This window comes from Indicator indicator, chromosome 24 (genome assembly GCF_027791375.1).
Source record: "Indicator indicator isolate 239-I01 chromosome 24, UM_Iind_1.1, whole genome shotgun sequence".
NCBI lineage: Eukaryota > Metazoa > Chordata > Aves > Piciformes > Indicatoridae > Indicator > Indicator indicator.
Genome location: NC_072033.1, coordinates 2869315 through 2883740, shown reverse-complemented (window position 1 = coordinate 2883740; position 14426 = coordinate 2869315).

The following is a 14426-nucleotide window of genomic DNA, read 5'->3' as shown; positions in this document are numbered from 1 at the left end:
CCCAACGCCCTTTGTGCCTCCTGTTTGCATCCCAAGCCAGCATTCTGCTCCTAAGTACACAGAGTCTTTGTATTTACATGAAAATGGCACCTAGGAGGAAGAGAGAGAAGAGACTTAAAACAGGTTTCTGGTGGGTAGGCAACTCCTAACTCCTTCATTTCTTTTTATTGGTCCCTCAGAGCAAGCAGAGGTACATACAGCAGAGATTCATAGAATGGTTTGGGTTAGAAGGGACTTTAAAGCTTATCCAGTTCCAATCCCCCTGCCATGGGCAGGGACACCTCCCACCAGCACAGGTTGCTGAAGGCTTCACCCAATCCGGCCTTGAACGCTTCCAGGGAGGGAGCATCCAGGACCTCCTCCCTGCAGCCTGTTGCAGTGCCTCACCACCCTCACTGTAAAGAATTTCTTCCTAATATCCAGTCTAAAACTCCTCTCTTCCAGCTTTGAAGCCATTGCCCCTGGTCCTGTCACCACAAGCCCTTGTAGAAAATAGCTGCACAGGTAGTTAACCTCCTTGTTCAGCTGAGGGGATCTTCTCAGCTCAATCTAAAAGGTTAGGAGCTAATAGGATGGGGCCAGACTCTGTTCAGTGGTGCCCAGGGACCAGACAAGGGGCAATGGGCACAAGCTGGAACCCAGGAGGTTCCATCTGAACAGGACAAAAAACTTCTTTGGCTTGAGGGTGCAGGCTTCCCAGAGAGGTTGTGGAGTCTCCTGCTTTGGAGAGATTCTAAACCCACCTGGACATTGTGATCCTGGGCACCCTGCTGCTGGTGACCCTGTTTTAGCAGGGGGTTTGGTCTGGATGATCTCCAGAGGTCCCTTCCAACCCCCAGGATGCTGCCTGGGATTCTGGGCAGTGTCCTCTGTCAGCCATCAGCTGCTATTGCCTTCCCGGACTGGCTGTCCCAGACAGCAGCAGGGATCGTTGGGAGACAGACGGCACCATCCTCAACTTGTTTTGAGTTCTGCTTTGAAACTTGGGCTCCCTCGGGAGCGCCCCCGGGGCCGGCGGCAGGAGCCGTGCGGGATGCGCTGGGAAGCGGCGGCTCGGGGCTCGGCGCGCTGCGAGCTCCCCCTGCAGCGCCCGGGGAGAGCGGCGGGGCCCAAGCAGGGTAAGGGAGAGCCAAACCTCTCCGGTTTGGACGCAAAAATGCCCCTGCACAAGGCATTGAACCCTGCCGGGGCGCAGGGTGAGCCCCCGGTGTGGAAGGTGATGTTCAGGGGGACCCCGAGCCCCCTCTTCCTCTGTGCTGACTCCCAGCCCTGCTCGGATAGAGGCAGGGATGAGGGGGTTGAGCTGAAAGAGGGAGATTTAGACTGAGGAGAAGGCAGGAATTGTTTATAAAGAGGGCAGTGAGGCCCTGGCCCAAGTTGCCCAGAGAGGTGGGAGATGCCCCATGGCTGGAACCGTTCCAGGTCAGGTTGTTTGGGGCTCTAAGCAACCTGCTCTGGTTGCAGGTGTCCCTGATGACTGCAGGGAGGTTGGACTGGATGACCTTTAGAGGTCCCTCCTAACCCAAACCATGTCATGATTCTGTGGTTTTGAGTCCAGATTTGAGTCAACCCTGCCAGCTCCAACACCCAGCAGCACCCAGGAGAGATCCAGAGCCACCAGCTCAGACAGGAATGTTCAGTGGCAGGGGCACCAAGCAACAACCTCAATCCCCCTGCTGCCACCAGTCCCTAGCATCTAGCTTCCACCTTTCTGCTCTGGGCAAGGTTCAGAAATCTTTTGCACCCTGTGCTTGTAGGGTCTAATGGAAGGGGAAATGTATCTTTGGGACTCCTGAAAGAGTTGTTTGCTAAACACCATTGCCCTGGGATCACAGAATCACAGAATGGTTTTGGTTGGACAGGACCTCAAAGCTCATCCAGCTTCAACCCCTCTGCCATGGAGAGGGACACCTTCCACCAGCCCAGCTTGCTCAAGGCCTCATCCAACCTGGCCTTGAACACCTCCAGGGAGGGGACATCCACAGCCTCCCTGGGCAACCTGTTCCAGTGTCTCCCCACCCTCACTGGAAAGAATTTCTTCCTCATCTCCAGTTTCGATCTGACCTCTTCCAGCTCAAAGCCATTGCCCCTTGCCCTGTCACTATAAGCCCTTGTCAAAAGTCCCTTCCCAGCTTTCAGGTACTGGATCATGTTAATTAGAGAGCCACACTCCATGCCAGTGCACTGAAGATGGGGAGGACCAAAAGCAGGACCATCCCTAGCCAGCTGCCATCACCCAGCTAGGCACAGCACATGCCAAGCTCCCCTGGCCCCTCAGTTACATCTGGACTGAAAGGAGCTCACTTCCAGAGAGGATTCCCTCCAGATACACAGGAAGTAGCACAAGCCATGAGCTCCCTGCAGCTCCCACTGGGCTATGATGGGGGCACAGGAGCAGGTGGGAGAGGGGGAATTAGCCTCTGAGCTCCCATGCCATCCAGTACTGCTGGCATAGGAACACTCCTCTTTGCCTCTATATTTTTGGGTCAACTTTTTCCCTCTCCCCCTCCATTCCTGGGCCAGCTTTCCCTCTCCGTGCTGCAGGCAGCACCTTCAGGAAGGGTTCAGGCTGGAGTGTGCCAAGGAGGGGGTTTACCCACCAGTGCTGCAGGGTACAGAGTGGTGCCTGCTGGAATTTTCCACTGAGCTGCTCACCTCCTGCTTCTTGCTGGGTCAAAAATCCTGGGTATGGGGAAGAACAGAGGCAGGTTTTGGGGTTTTTTTTTATTGCCCTGCTCCTTTTTTCAAGATGTTCTTCGTACCTCAACACATTTTTTTTTTTTTTTTAATCATTGGTGGGAGGCTGGCTTGCCAGCACCAGTTTTTAGCCTCTTCTACAAAATGCAAACCCAGGAAAAGTTCAGCCAATGTGCTGATTTTCCACAGTTTTCTCTTGGCCAAAAACTCACAGCCTTCACAAAAACCTGCTGCATCTCTGAGGCTCACAGCTGGCCAGCACGTGTCTGGCACATCCCCTGCAGCCAGGAGCACATGGCAGGCTGTGATGGCATGAGGATGCTCAGTGCCTGCTGATGCCAGGGCTTTGGCTACTGCTGCAAGAACTCAGCACAGCTCCCCTAGGACTAGCCTGAACCCCACACCACGCTGCTCCTGCACAGCCACATGATTTCCAGCCTTTGCCATCAGATTGGCATCTCTCTAGGGATATGTGTTGGGGGAGACCTTTTCCATGGTGCTCTGAGTCACAAGCAGAGAAGATGGCAGGCAGCTATCACAGAATCCCAGGATCTGAGTGTGGTAGGAGTTGGAAGGGACTTCTGGAGATCACCCAGTCCAATCCTCTGCTAAAGGAGGGTCACCCACAGCAGCTTCCCAGGATCACAATGTCCAGGTGGGTTTGGAATCTCTCCAGAGAAGAAAATTCCACAACCTCTCTGGGCAGCCTGCTCCTCTACCCCAGCAAAGAAGTTTCTCCTCCTGTTTAGATGAACCTCCTGGGTTCCAGTCTGTGCCCATTGACCCTTGTCCTGTCCCTGGGCACCACTGAAGAGTCTGGCCCCATCCTCTTGCCCCCCACCCTTCAGCTCTTGTTGAGCATTGAGCAGATCCCCTCTGGGGCTGCTCTTGTCCAGGCTCAACAGCCCCAGGGCTCTCAGCCTTTATTCCTCATAGAGATGCTCCAGGACCCTCAGCATCTTTGACAGGATGATGGGATGCTTCCCCATCCTTCTGCCAGCTCTGCATCCCCCTTCCTACCTTGCAGCAGGCTGCAAAACTGCCAGGATCACTTTCTGGAGTCCTCTGGCTCATTCTTCACTCTGCTGCCCAATATTTCATCATCCACCCCAGCAAAAATGTATATTTCCCTTTTAAGAGCTCTCCTAGAATAATATATTTTTTTATTGTGGTGACAGTGAGGGCTCCTGTTGCCATGGCTACGTGCCCTTTGCTAGAGCAGGAGCTTTCTGGGTGCTGGAAATTCTGCTGGTTCTCCTGATCTGCAGACTGGGATTTGTTTTGTTTTTTTTTTTTTACATCTTTAATTTGGTCTTTCTTCCCAACTCCATCATCAGAAACAACAGCTCATTTCTACTGCATATGGATGTGGCAGCAGCACAGCAAAGCCTCCAGAAACAATCTTCTGCTTTTAAAAGGGACTCTTTCTCTCTCTCTTTTTTTTTTTTTTTTTTGGGGGGTGGGGGGGAGGGTTGGAAAAAAAAAATCTAGCATGCAGGATTGCTACCAGAGAGTCTAACAAAGCATGGAAACTCTGGGAAGGTCTCATCTGTGTCTCACCAGGTTAGACAGGAAATCCCATTTCTGGCTGCAGGACTCTGAAGGAGTGTTAGAAGACTAAGCCAAATTGCATGTGGGTGTCAGGCTGGTGCTGTGCAATAAAGCTCTGCCTGCTGGCTGCCAGTTCAGCCTGCAGCTGGGCCTCAGCCTCCTGAAACATGGTCTGGGTGAGAAGGCTGGGAGGGAAAGTAAATGGATGTGGTGGGGTGGAGAGAGGGGTGGATGGAGATAGATGGGGGGTGGGGGAGAGAGAGAGAGATGGTTGATAGATGAGAGATTGATAAATAGATGATAGATACAGAGATAGATAGATAGATGATAGATAGATAGATAGATAGATAGATAGATAGATAGATAGATAGATAGATAGATGAGAGATGAGAGAGATGAGAGATTGATAAAGAGATGAGAGATGAGAGACAGATGGGAGAGAGGTGAGAGACTGATAAATAGATGATAGATATCAGATGATAGATACATAGATAGATGAGAGATTGATAAATAGATGAGAGAGAGAGAGATGAAAGATAGATGGGAGAGAGATGAGAGATTGATAAATAGATGATAGATGAGAAATAGATGAGAGATTGATAAATAGATGAGAGATTAATAGATAGATGGTTGATAGATGAGAGATTGATAAATAGATGTGAGATAAAGAGAAATAGATGAGAGATAAAGAGATGAGAGGTTAATAGATAGATGATTGATAGATAGGTATTGATAAATGATAGATTGATAGATTTACAGATAGATGATAGATGAGAGATTGATAAATAGATGATTGATAGATATTAATAAATAGATGATAGATGAAAGATAGATGATAGTTGAGAGATTGATAAATAGATGAGAGATTAATCGATAGATGACTGATAGATATTGATAGATGATTGATAGATATTGATAGATGATTGATAGATTTACAGATAGATAAGAGATGAGAGATTGATGGATGATTGATAAATAGATGATTCATGGAGATTGATAAATAGATGATAGATTTACAGATAGATTGATTTAGAGAGAGAGAGAAAGAGAGAGAGAGACAGAGAGAGAGAGATAGACAGACAGACAGACAGATAATTGACTGATTGATTGGTAGTTTTTTGGGCTCTCAGCACACCCTGACATCCCACCAGCCTTACATCCCCACCAGGCAAACACCACTGAATGTTCAGGGCTTGGTTTCCCTAGAGACAGGACCAGGAAAGCTCATCCCTGCCCAGTGCTGGCACAGCCCAGCAGCTGCCACAGGGCTGCAGAGCCACAGCAGGGAGGCACCGAGGATGGAACAAGGGATACAGCAAGGGATGGAACAAAAGATGGAACAAGGGATGGAACAAGGGACACAGCAAGGGATGGAACAAGGGATGGAACAAGGGACACAGCAAGGGATGGAACAAAAGATGGAACAAGGGATGGAACAAGGGACACAGCAAGGGATGGAACAAAAGATGGAACAAGGGATGGAACAAGGGATACAGCAAGGGATGGAACAAAAGATGGAACAAGGGATGGAACAAGGGACACAGCAAGGGATGGAACAAAAGATGGAACAAGGGATGGAACAAGGGATACAGCAAGGGATGGAACAAAAGATGGAACAAGGGATGGAACAAGGGACACAGCAAGGGATGGAACAAAAGATGGAACAAGGGATGGAACAAGGGACACAGCAAGGGATGGAACAAAAGATGGAACGAGGGATGGAACAAGGGACACAGCAAGGGATGGAACAAGGGATGGAACAACGGACACAGCAAGGGATGGAACAAGGGATGGAACAAGGGACACAGCAAGGGATGGAACAGGGGATGGAACAAGGGACACAGCAAGGGATGGAACAAAAGATGGAACAAGGGATGGAACAAGGGACACAGCAAGGGATGGAACAAAAGATGGAACAAGGGATGGAACAACGGACACAGCAAGGGATGGAACAAGGGATGGAACAAGGGACACAGCAAGGGATGGAACAAAAGATGGAACAGGGGACACAGCAAGGGATGGAACAAAAGATGGAACAAGGGATGGAACAAGGGACACAGCAAGGGATGGAACAAGGGATGGAACAAGGGATACAGCAAGGGATGGAACAAAAGATGGAACAAGGGATGGAACAAGGGACACAGCAAGGGATGGAACAAAAGATGGAACAAGGGATGGAACAAGGGACACAGCAAGGGATGGAACAAAAGATGCAACAAGGGATGGAACAAGGGACACAGCAAGGGATGGAACAAAAGATGGAACAAGGGATGGAACAAGGGACACAGCAAGGGATGGAACAAGGGATGGAACAAGGGACACAGCAAGGGATGGAACAGGGGATGGAACAAGGGATGGAACAAGGGACACAGCAAGGGATGGAACAAAAGATGGAACAAGGGATGGAACAAGGGACACAGCAAGGGATGGAACAAAAGATGGAACAAGGGATGGAACAAGGGACACAGCAAGGGATGGAACAAGGGATGGAACAAGGGACACAGCAAGGGATGGAACAAGGGATGGAACAAGGGATGGAACAAGGGACACAGCAAGGGATGGAACAAAAGATGGAACAAGGGATGGAACAAGGGACACAGCAAGGGATGGAACAAGGGATGGAACAAGGGATGGAACAAGTGACACAGCAAGGGATGGAACAAAAGATGGAACAAGGGATGGAACAAGGGATACAGCAAGGGATGGAACAAAAGATGGAACAAGGGATGGAACAAGGGACACAGCAAGGGATGGAACAAGGGATGGAACAGGGGACACAGCAAGGGATGGAACAAGGGATGGAACAGGGGACACCGCAAGGGATGGAACAAGGGACACAGCAAGGGATGGAACAAGGGATGGAACAAGGGACACAGCAAGGGATGGAACAGGGGACACCGCAAGGGATGGAACAGGGGATGGAACAAGGGATGGAACAAAGGATGGATCAAAGGATGGAACAGGGGGCAAAGCAAGGGATGGAACAGGGGACACAGCAAGGGATGGAACAGGGGATGGAACAAGGGATGGAAGAGGGGATGGAACAAAGGATGGAACAGGGGACACAGCAAGGGATGGAACAGGGGACACAGCAAGGGATGGAACAAGGGATGGAACAGGGACACAGCAAGGGATGGAACAGGGGACACAGCAAGGGATGGAACAAGGGCTGGACCAAGGGACACAGCAAAGGATGGCACGGGGGATGGACCAAGGGACACAGCAAAGGATGGCACAGGGGATGGACCAAGGGACACAGCAAGGGATACACCAAGTGCTCACTTTCCAGGCAAGGATACAGCCAGGGCTGAACAGGAGCAAACATCCTCATTACCACCTTGGCTCCTTAACATTTAACGCAGCTTCCCTGCTCCCACCAGGCTGAGGTCACTCCTGCTTACGTTCATCAAATGCCAAATCCAGTTTCCCCCACACCCCAAAGAGGAGATGTCTGTGGGACCTCCAGCCCCAGCTCCAGATGAACACTGACTTTTTACCACCGAGTGCCCCAGCAGGAATACCAAGCGCTGGGCTGCGGGCCTGGCACACCTCTTCCTCAGCAAATGAATGATTTGATTCCCCCTTCCCTGCAGCATTGCTGTCTGCTAGGAAATTTTCATTTGGTGTCTCTAACTGGAGAAGCAATTGTAAATGTCAGGGCTAAATGCTGAGATTTAAGTGTTGGGGTTGTCTTGTTTGATTATGGCACCAAAAGGTCAGAGCCAGCTAATGGAAAGTACAAGAGGCACCAGGAGGGAAACAGTTTGATGCCTTGGGTGAGCAAACAGCTGGGGACAACCTAATCACTCTTCCCATGGCATCTCTCTCTTCCCTCCCCAGCTCCTTCGTTCAGGGCTGCTTTGCATGGGTTTGATGGGTGGATCACTAGATGGGTAAAGAACTGGCTTGATGGCTGCACCCAGAGAGTAGCTGTCAATGGCTCCATGTCCCAGTGGAGGCCAGGGACAAGTGGAGTCCCTCAGGGCTCAGTGCTGGGACCAGGCTTGTTCAACATCTTTGTTGGTGCCATGGACAGAGGCATTGAGTGCACCCTCAGCAGGTTTGCTGCTGACACCAAGCTGTGTGGTGCAGCAGACAGGCTGGAGGGAAGGGATCCATCCAGAGGGACCTGGACAGGATGGAGAGGTGAGTCCATGACAACCTTCTGAGGTTCAACAAGACCAAGGGCAAGGTCCTGCAGCTGGGTCAGGGCAATCCCAAGCACAAATCCAGGCTGGGCAGGGACTGGCTGGAGAGCAGCCCTGAGGAGAGGGACTTGGGGGTGCTGGGGGAGGAGAAGTTCACCAGGAGCTGTCAGTGAGCACTTGCAGCCCAGAGAGCCAAGCAGAGCCTGGGCTGCAGCAGGAGAAGTGTGGCCAGCAGGGCCAGGGAGGGGATTCTCCCCCTCTGCTCAGCTCTGGTGAGACCCCACCTGGAGTACTGCATCCAGTTCTGGAACCTCTATTACAAGAGGGATCTGGACATGCTGGAAGGTGTCCAGAGAAGGGCCACCAGGATGAGCAGAGGGCTGGAGCACCTCTGCTATGAGGACAGACTGAAAGAGTCTGGAGAAAAGAAGGCTCCAAGATGGCCTTATTGTGGCCTTCCAGATCTGAGGAGGGCTCCAAGAAAGCTGGGGAGGGACTTTTTAGGCTATCAGTAGTGATAGGGGGGGAGTGGGGGGAATGGAACAAAGCTGGAAGTGGGGAGATTCAGGTTGGACATGAGGAAGAAGTTCTTCCCCATGAGAGTGGTGAGAGCCTGGAATGGGTTGCCCAGGGAGGTGGTTGGGGTCCCATCCCTGGAGGTGTTTAAGGCCAGGCTGGATGAGGCTCTGGGCAGCCTGATCTGGTGTGAGGTGTCCCTGCCCATGGCAGGGGGGTTGGAACCTGCTGATCCTTGTGGTCCCTTCCAACCCTGACTGGTTCTACAATTCCAGGTCTCACAACCACAGGAAAGCCATTTCTGGGGCAAATTCCTGCTTGTGACGTTGCCAGCACAGAGGAAACACAGCTTGCCTCACCACAGCCTGGCCAAGCCTCCTCCCAAAGGGCAAGGGACAGCACCAGAGCCAAGCTGTGCCACCCACACTGCCATCACCCACTTCTCTCCACCCAGGGCTCAGGTTGCATCAGTGGTTTCAGAGTATCACAGAATGGTAGGGGTTGGAAAGGACCCCTGGAGATCATCCAGTCCAACCCCCCTGCTAGGGAAGGTACACCTAGAGAAGGTCACACAGGAACACCCCCAGGCATGTTTGGAATGTTTCCAGAGATGGAGACTCCACCACCTCTCTGGGCAGCCTGCTCCAGTGCTCCATCACCCTTCACAGTTTCACAATCTGTCAGAGGCTGAAAGGGACCTCCAGAGGTCATCAGGTCCAACCCCCCTGCCAGAGCAGCATCACCCAGGGTAGTCTGCACAGGAATGCATCCAGGTGGGGTTGGAAAGGCTCCAGAGAAGGAGACTCCACAACCCCCCTGGGCAGCCTGCTCCAGGGCTCTGTCACCCTCACACCAAAGAAGTTTCTCCTCCTGTTGAGCTGAAATCTTCTCTGTTCCAGTCTGAACCCATTGCTCCTTGGCTTATCACTGTGCACCACCCAAAAGAGCCTGGCCCCCTCCCCTTGACACCCACCCCTCAGCTATTGAGAGACATTGATCAGATCCCTCTCAGCCTTCTCTTCTCCACACTAAACAGCCCCAGGGCTCTCAGGCTCTCTTCTTAAAGAAGTCCCTCCTCATGTTCAGATGGAACTTCTCCTGCTCACGTTTGTGCCTGTTGGTTTGGCTGCTGGTGTCTCTGTGCCTCCATTTCCATCACCAGTTTGCCCCTGCTCTGGCAACCAGCATCCTGGGAGCTCTTCAAACAGAGAAAAATTCCTTTTTTTTTCTTCCTGTCCCATTTGCCAGTCACTTCCCAATGCTCCCAGCACCTTTAAAATCCCCTTTCCCCAAGGGTCCAAATAAAATTAGAGTTGCCTCAATAGTGACTCAGCTGAGGAAATCTGCTTTCATCTCAGCCCACTGCCATCATCCCAGCTCTGTAAGTTGAATTCATTATCCTTATTTTAAAGCTCCTTTCAAAAATATTAGTGCTTCAGCCATAAAAGTGCCTGGCAGAATGGAACCCTGAGGAGCTGTTAGTGCACCCCAGGGAGCAGCGTGGTGCAGTGCCAAGCAGGAGCACTCATCACTCCATACAGATGGCATCCAGCACTGGGAACAGGTCATGGAATCATAGAATCACAGAGTGGTAGGGGTGATCTGGGGTGCAGAGGATTAAGCCAGAGGATGGTGCCAGGAGGGTGAAGAGAATCACGGAATCACAAAATGTTAGGGGCTGGAAGGATCATAGGATCAGAGGATGTTAGGGGTTGGAAGGGACAGAGGAGATCTTCCAGTCCAACCCCCCTGCCAGAGCAGGACCATAGAATCCAGCACAGGTCACACAGCCCCAGATAGGGCTTGAAAGTCTCCAGAGAAGGAGACTCCACAACCTCTCTGGGCAGCCTGTTCCAGTGCTCTGGGACCCTCCTAGTGCAGAAGTTCCTCCTCATGTTGAGGTGGAACCTCCTGTGCTGTAGTTTCTATCCATTGCCCCTTGTCCTACCTCAGGGTGCAACTGAGCAGAGCCTGTCCCTGTCCCCTCCCTCCTCACCCCCAGCCCTCAAATATTTATAAACATTTATTGAATCCCCTCTCAGCCTTCTCCTCTCCAGACTGAACACCCCCAGGGCTCTCAGCCTCTCCTCCCCAGGCAGTGCTCCAGGCCCTTCATCATCCTTACAGCTCTCCCTTGGACTCTCTTCAGCAGATCCCTGTCCCTTTTGAACTGGGGAGCCCCAAACTGGATGCAATATTCCAGGTGAACTCTCACCAGAAGGGACCTCCAAAGCTCATCCAGTCCAACCCCCCTGCCAGAGCAGCAGCACCTAGAGCAGATCACACAGGAACACATCCAGGCAGGTCTTGAATAGCTCCAGAGAGGGAGACTCCACAACCCCCCTGGGCAGCCTGTTCCAGAGGCTGAGAAAACAGAGGAGGAGGGGGGAAGAAAAATCCTCAGCTCATCACCAACACCAAATGAAGGGGAACCAAAGAAAAAGAAACCTCCAAACAGAGTCACTTCTTGCCCAGCCCAGGCAGGGAGCAGGATGCTGAACTCTAGCCCTCTGTGGTCTCTAAGATTAATAGGAGATCTGCTCTGGATTGGGAGTGATTCCCTCTTTTATTGGAATGAATCCCAAAGAGTAATGGCTGTAGGGCAAGGAGAGGAAGGTAAATTGCAGTAATAATGTGTTTCCTTGTGCAGACATGCTTTTGATCACAGAAAAAAAAATACACCATCTGTTTCTAAATTACTTGTTGTATTGATTTAACAGTTAGTAATGTGTGGGATTTTCTTCCTTTTTTTTTTTTTTTCCCTCTCTTCTTTTACAAATCCATTTTGCAGGCTTTCCTGGAAATCTGACAGCTACGTGCAATAAAAAGTAGGAGCTTCTTCATCATAAAAGATCACTGCTGCCAGCCTGGGGCTCTGTGGGAGGGGGAACAGGCTGTACCCTCATGGTTTCCTCCAGCCCCTTCTCATCTCCAGCACCCTGTCCCAGCAAGAGCTGAGTAGCTGAGTGCTTATGTGCCCCACCCCCCCCCCCCCCCCCCCCCCCCCAAAAAAAAAAAAGAGCCTGGAGAAGAGAAAACTTCAGGGAGACCTTAGAGCAGCCTTCCAGTAACTGAAGGGGGCTGAAGGAGAGCTGGAGAGGGACTTTTGGCAAGGGCTGGGAGTGCCAGGATGAGGGACAATGGCTTTGAGCTGGGAGAGGAGAGATTGATTGGAGTCTTCCTCATTGGAGATGAGGGAGAAATTCTTTGCAGTGAGGGTGGTGATAGGAAGAGGGGCAATGGTTTTAAACTAGAGAAGGGTAGATTTAAATTGGATGTTAGGAGGAAGTTCTTTACCATGAGGGTGGTGAGATACTGGAACAGGTTGCCCAGAGAAGTTGTGGCCACCTCATCCCTAGAAGTGTTTAAAACCAGGTTGGATGAGGCTTTGAGCGACCTGGGCTGGTGGGAGGTGTCCCTGCCCACAGCAGGGGGGTTGGAACTGGATGATCTTTAAGGTCCCTTCCAACCCAAACCATTCTATGAGTTCTTCACACCAAATAAGTTGTTGCTGTGCCTTCTCCCTGCTCAGACCACAGGCACTCCACTGCCTCTGTTTGCTTCACACTTTTACTGCCTTCCTCCCTCTTCTTTTTTGCAGCTCATGGCCTGCTTCTCCCCCTGCACCCCAAAAGCTGCCAGAGCACCAGGGTCCCTGCACCTGGGAGTGGTTCTGCACATGGCAAACCACATCCTCCCCAGATACATGCCCTCAGACACACACTGCCAGCACCAGGATCTGCACCCTCCCTACTCTGCCAAATCATTCAGGTCCCAGTAGTGGGCTGAGACTGGCCCTCAGCAGATCATAGGTCCTGAAAGTGTCACCTCCACTGTACAAGAACCCAAGGAGCAGCACTTCACCCACAGCTGATCAAGGATCAGAGACCCCCTCTCCAAGGCTCCAAAGGGAACAGCTCTTGCAGCCCAGCCAGCAATGCTGTTGACCCCACAGCTCCCATCAGTGTCATGCTGGGACAACTCCAACCACCAGGGCAGGATGTTTCACAGCTAATGAGTTGCTATTACTCAGCCAGCAGCCTGAGCCTTTGCCTTCTCCCTGGCTAAGTGCTTTCCTAGGAGACCCCAGGCTCCCCCCAAGTACAAGGCCAGGAGAAAAGAAGTGCAAACCAGAGCTTAAGAGGATCATAGAATAGCTTAGGTTTGAAGGAACCTTAGAAACCTTCAAAGGTCATCTGGTCAAACCCCCTGCAGTCAGCAGGGACATCTGCAACTAGAGCAGGTTGCCCAAGGGCTCAACCAACCTCACCTGGCATGGTGCCAGGCATGGGGCATCTCCCACTTCTCTGGGCAACCTAGGACAGGCTCTCAGCACCCCAAGTGGAAAAAATTTCTTCCTTTTCTCTAGTCTGAATCTCCCTCTTTTCATTTCAAACCATCACCTCTTGTCCTGTCACAACAGACCCTGCTCAAAACTCAAAATGTTTTACACTGCATATGGTGAGACCCTGCCCCTAGCTTTCTGATCATGCTCTTTAGGCACTGGAAGGCCACCAGAAGATCTCCCTGGAGCCTTCTCTTCTCCAGGCTGAACAAACCCAACTCTCTCAGCCTGGCCTCTGGCCCTGCCCCAACAGCTCCATGTCTCTGCTGTGCTGAGGACTCCAGAGCTGTCCCCAGAACTACAGGGGGGGTCTCAGCAGAGTGCAGCAGAGGGGCAAAATCCCCTCCCTGCCCCTGCTGCCCACACTGCTGGAGATCAGCCCAGGACACAGCTGGTTCTGAGCTGGCAGCACACAGTGCCAGCTCATCTCCCAGCTAACCAGAGGTTACCCTGATCAAGGTGAAAGTCCTTGCACTTGGCCTTTTTGAACCTCCTGGGGTCCACACAGGCCCACCTCTCCAGCTCCTCACTGTGCAGTGATGCAGACATGCCCCCTTCTTGTCCCAGTGTCCCTGTGCAGGTGCAGACATCGTGCCAAGAGCTCTGCTACTGCAGCTGCCCCAGACTGCTGGGCCAGCACATCTCACAGCCTGCTAGAAGCACGTTGACAAATCACACCTCCCAGTGCACCACACCGACAGCTCCTAGCACCAGCACAGCACCTGGGAAATGGGGAAGCCACCACTGGCTGGCCAAGCTCCTGGAGAGACTCCTCTGGGACAGAGGAGCTTTGCCACTTCACACTGGGTATCACAGGCATCACCATGTCCCTCTCTGCCATGCCCAGCACAGCATTGGGTACCTTAAAAGACTTTTTGTCCTCACCTGAAACCCATCCCAGAGTTCTCATCACCCTCAGACCAGCTCCTCCAGCTCACAGCAACATCCCACAGCCTCCATGTAAACCTTCTCTCAACAGAAACCACCCCAAGGCACTGTCCAGGTATCACCCACCAAGAGATCTTCTACTCCTCCAAAAGAAACCAGGAGACACACCTTGGCTGCTGTTGGTTGTGCTCTGCAATGTTTATTTGACCCCCTCCCCCCACCCCCAAAGAAAAAAAAAAGCTTTTTTCATGCAGAATCTTTCATTTCATAAAAGTTGTTTC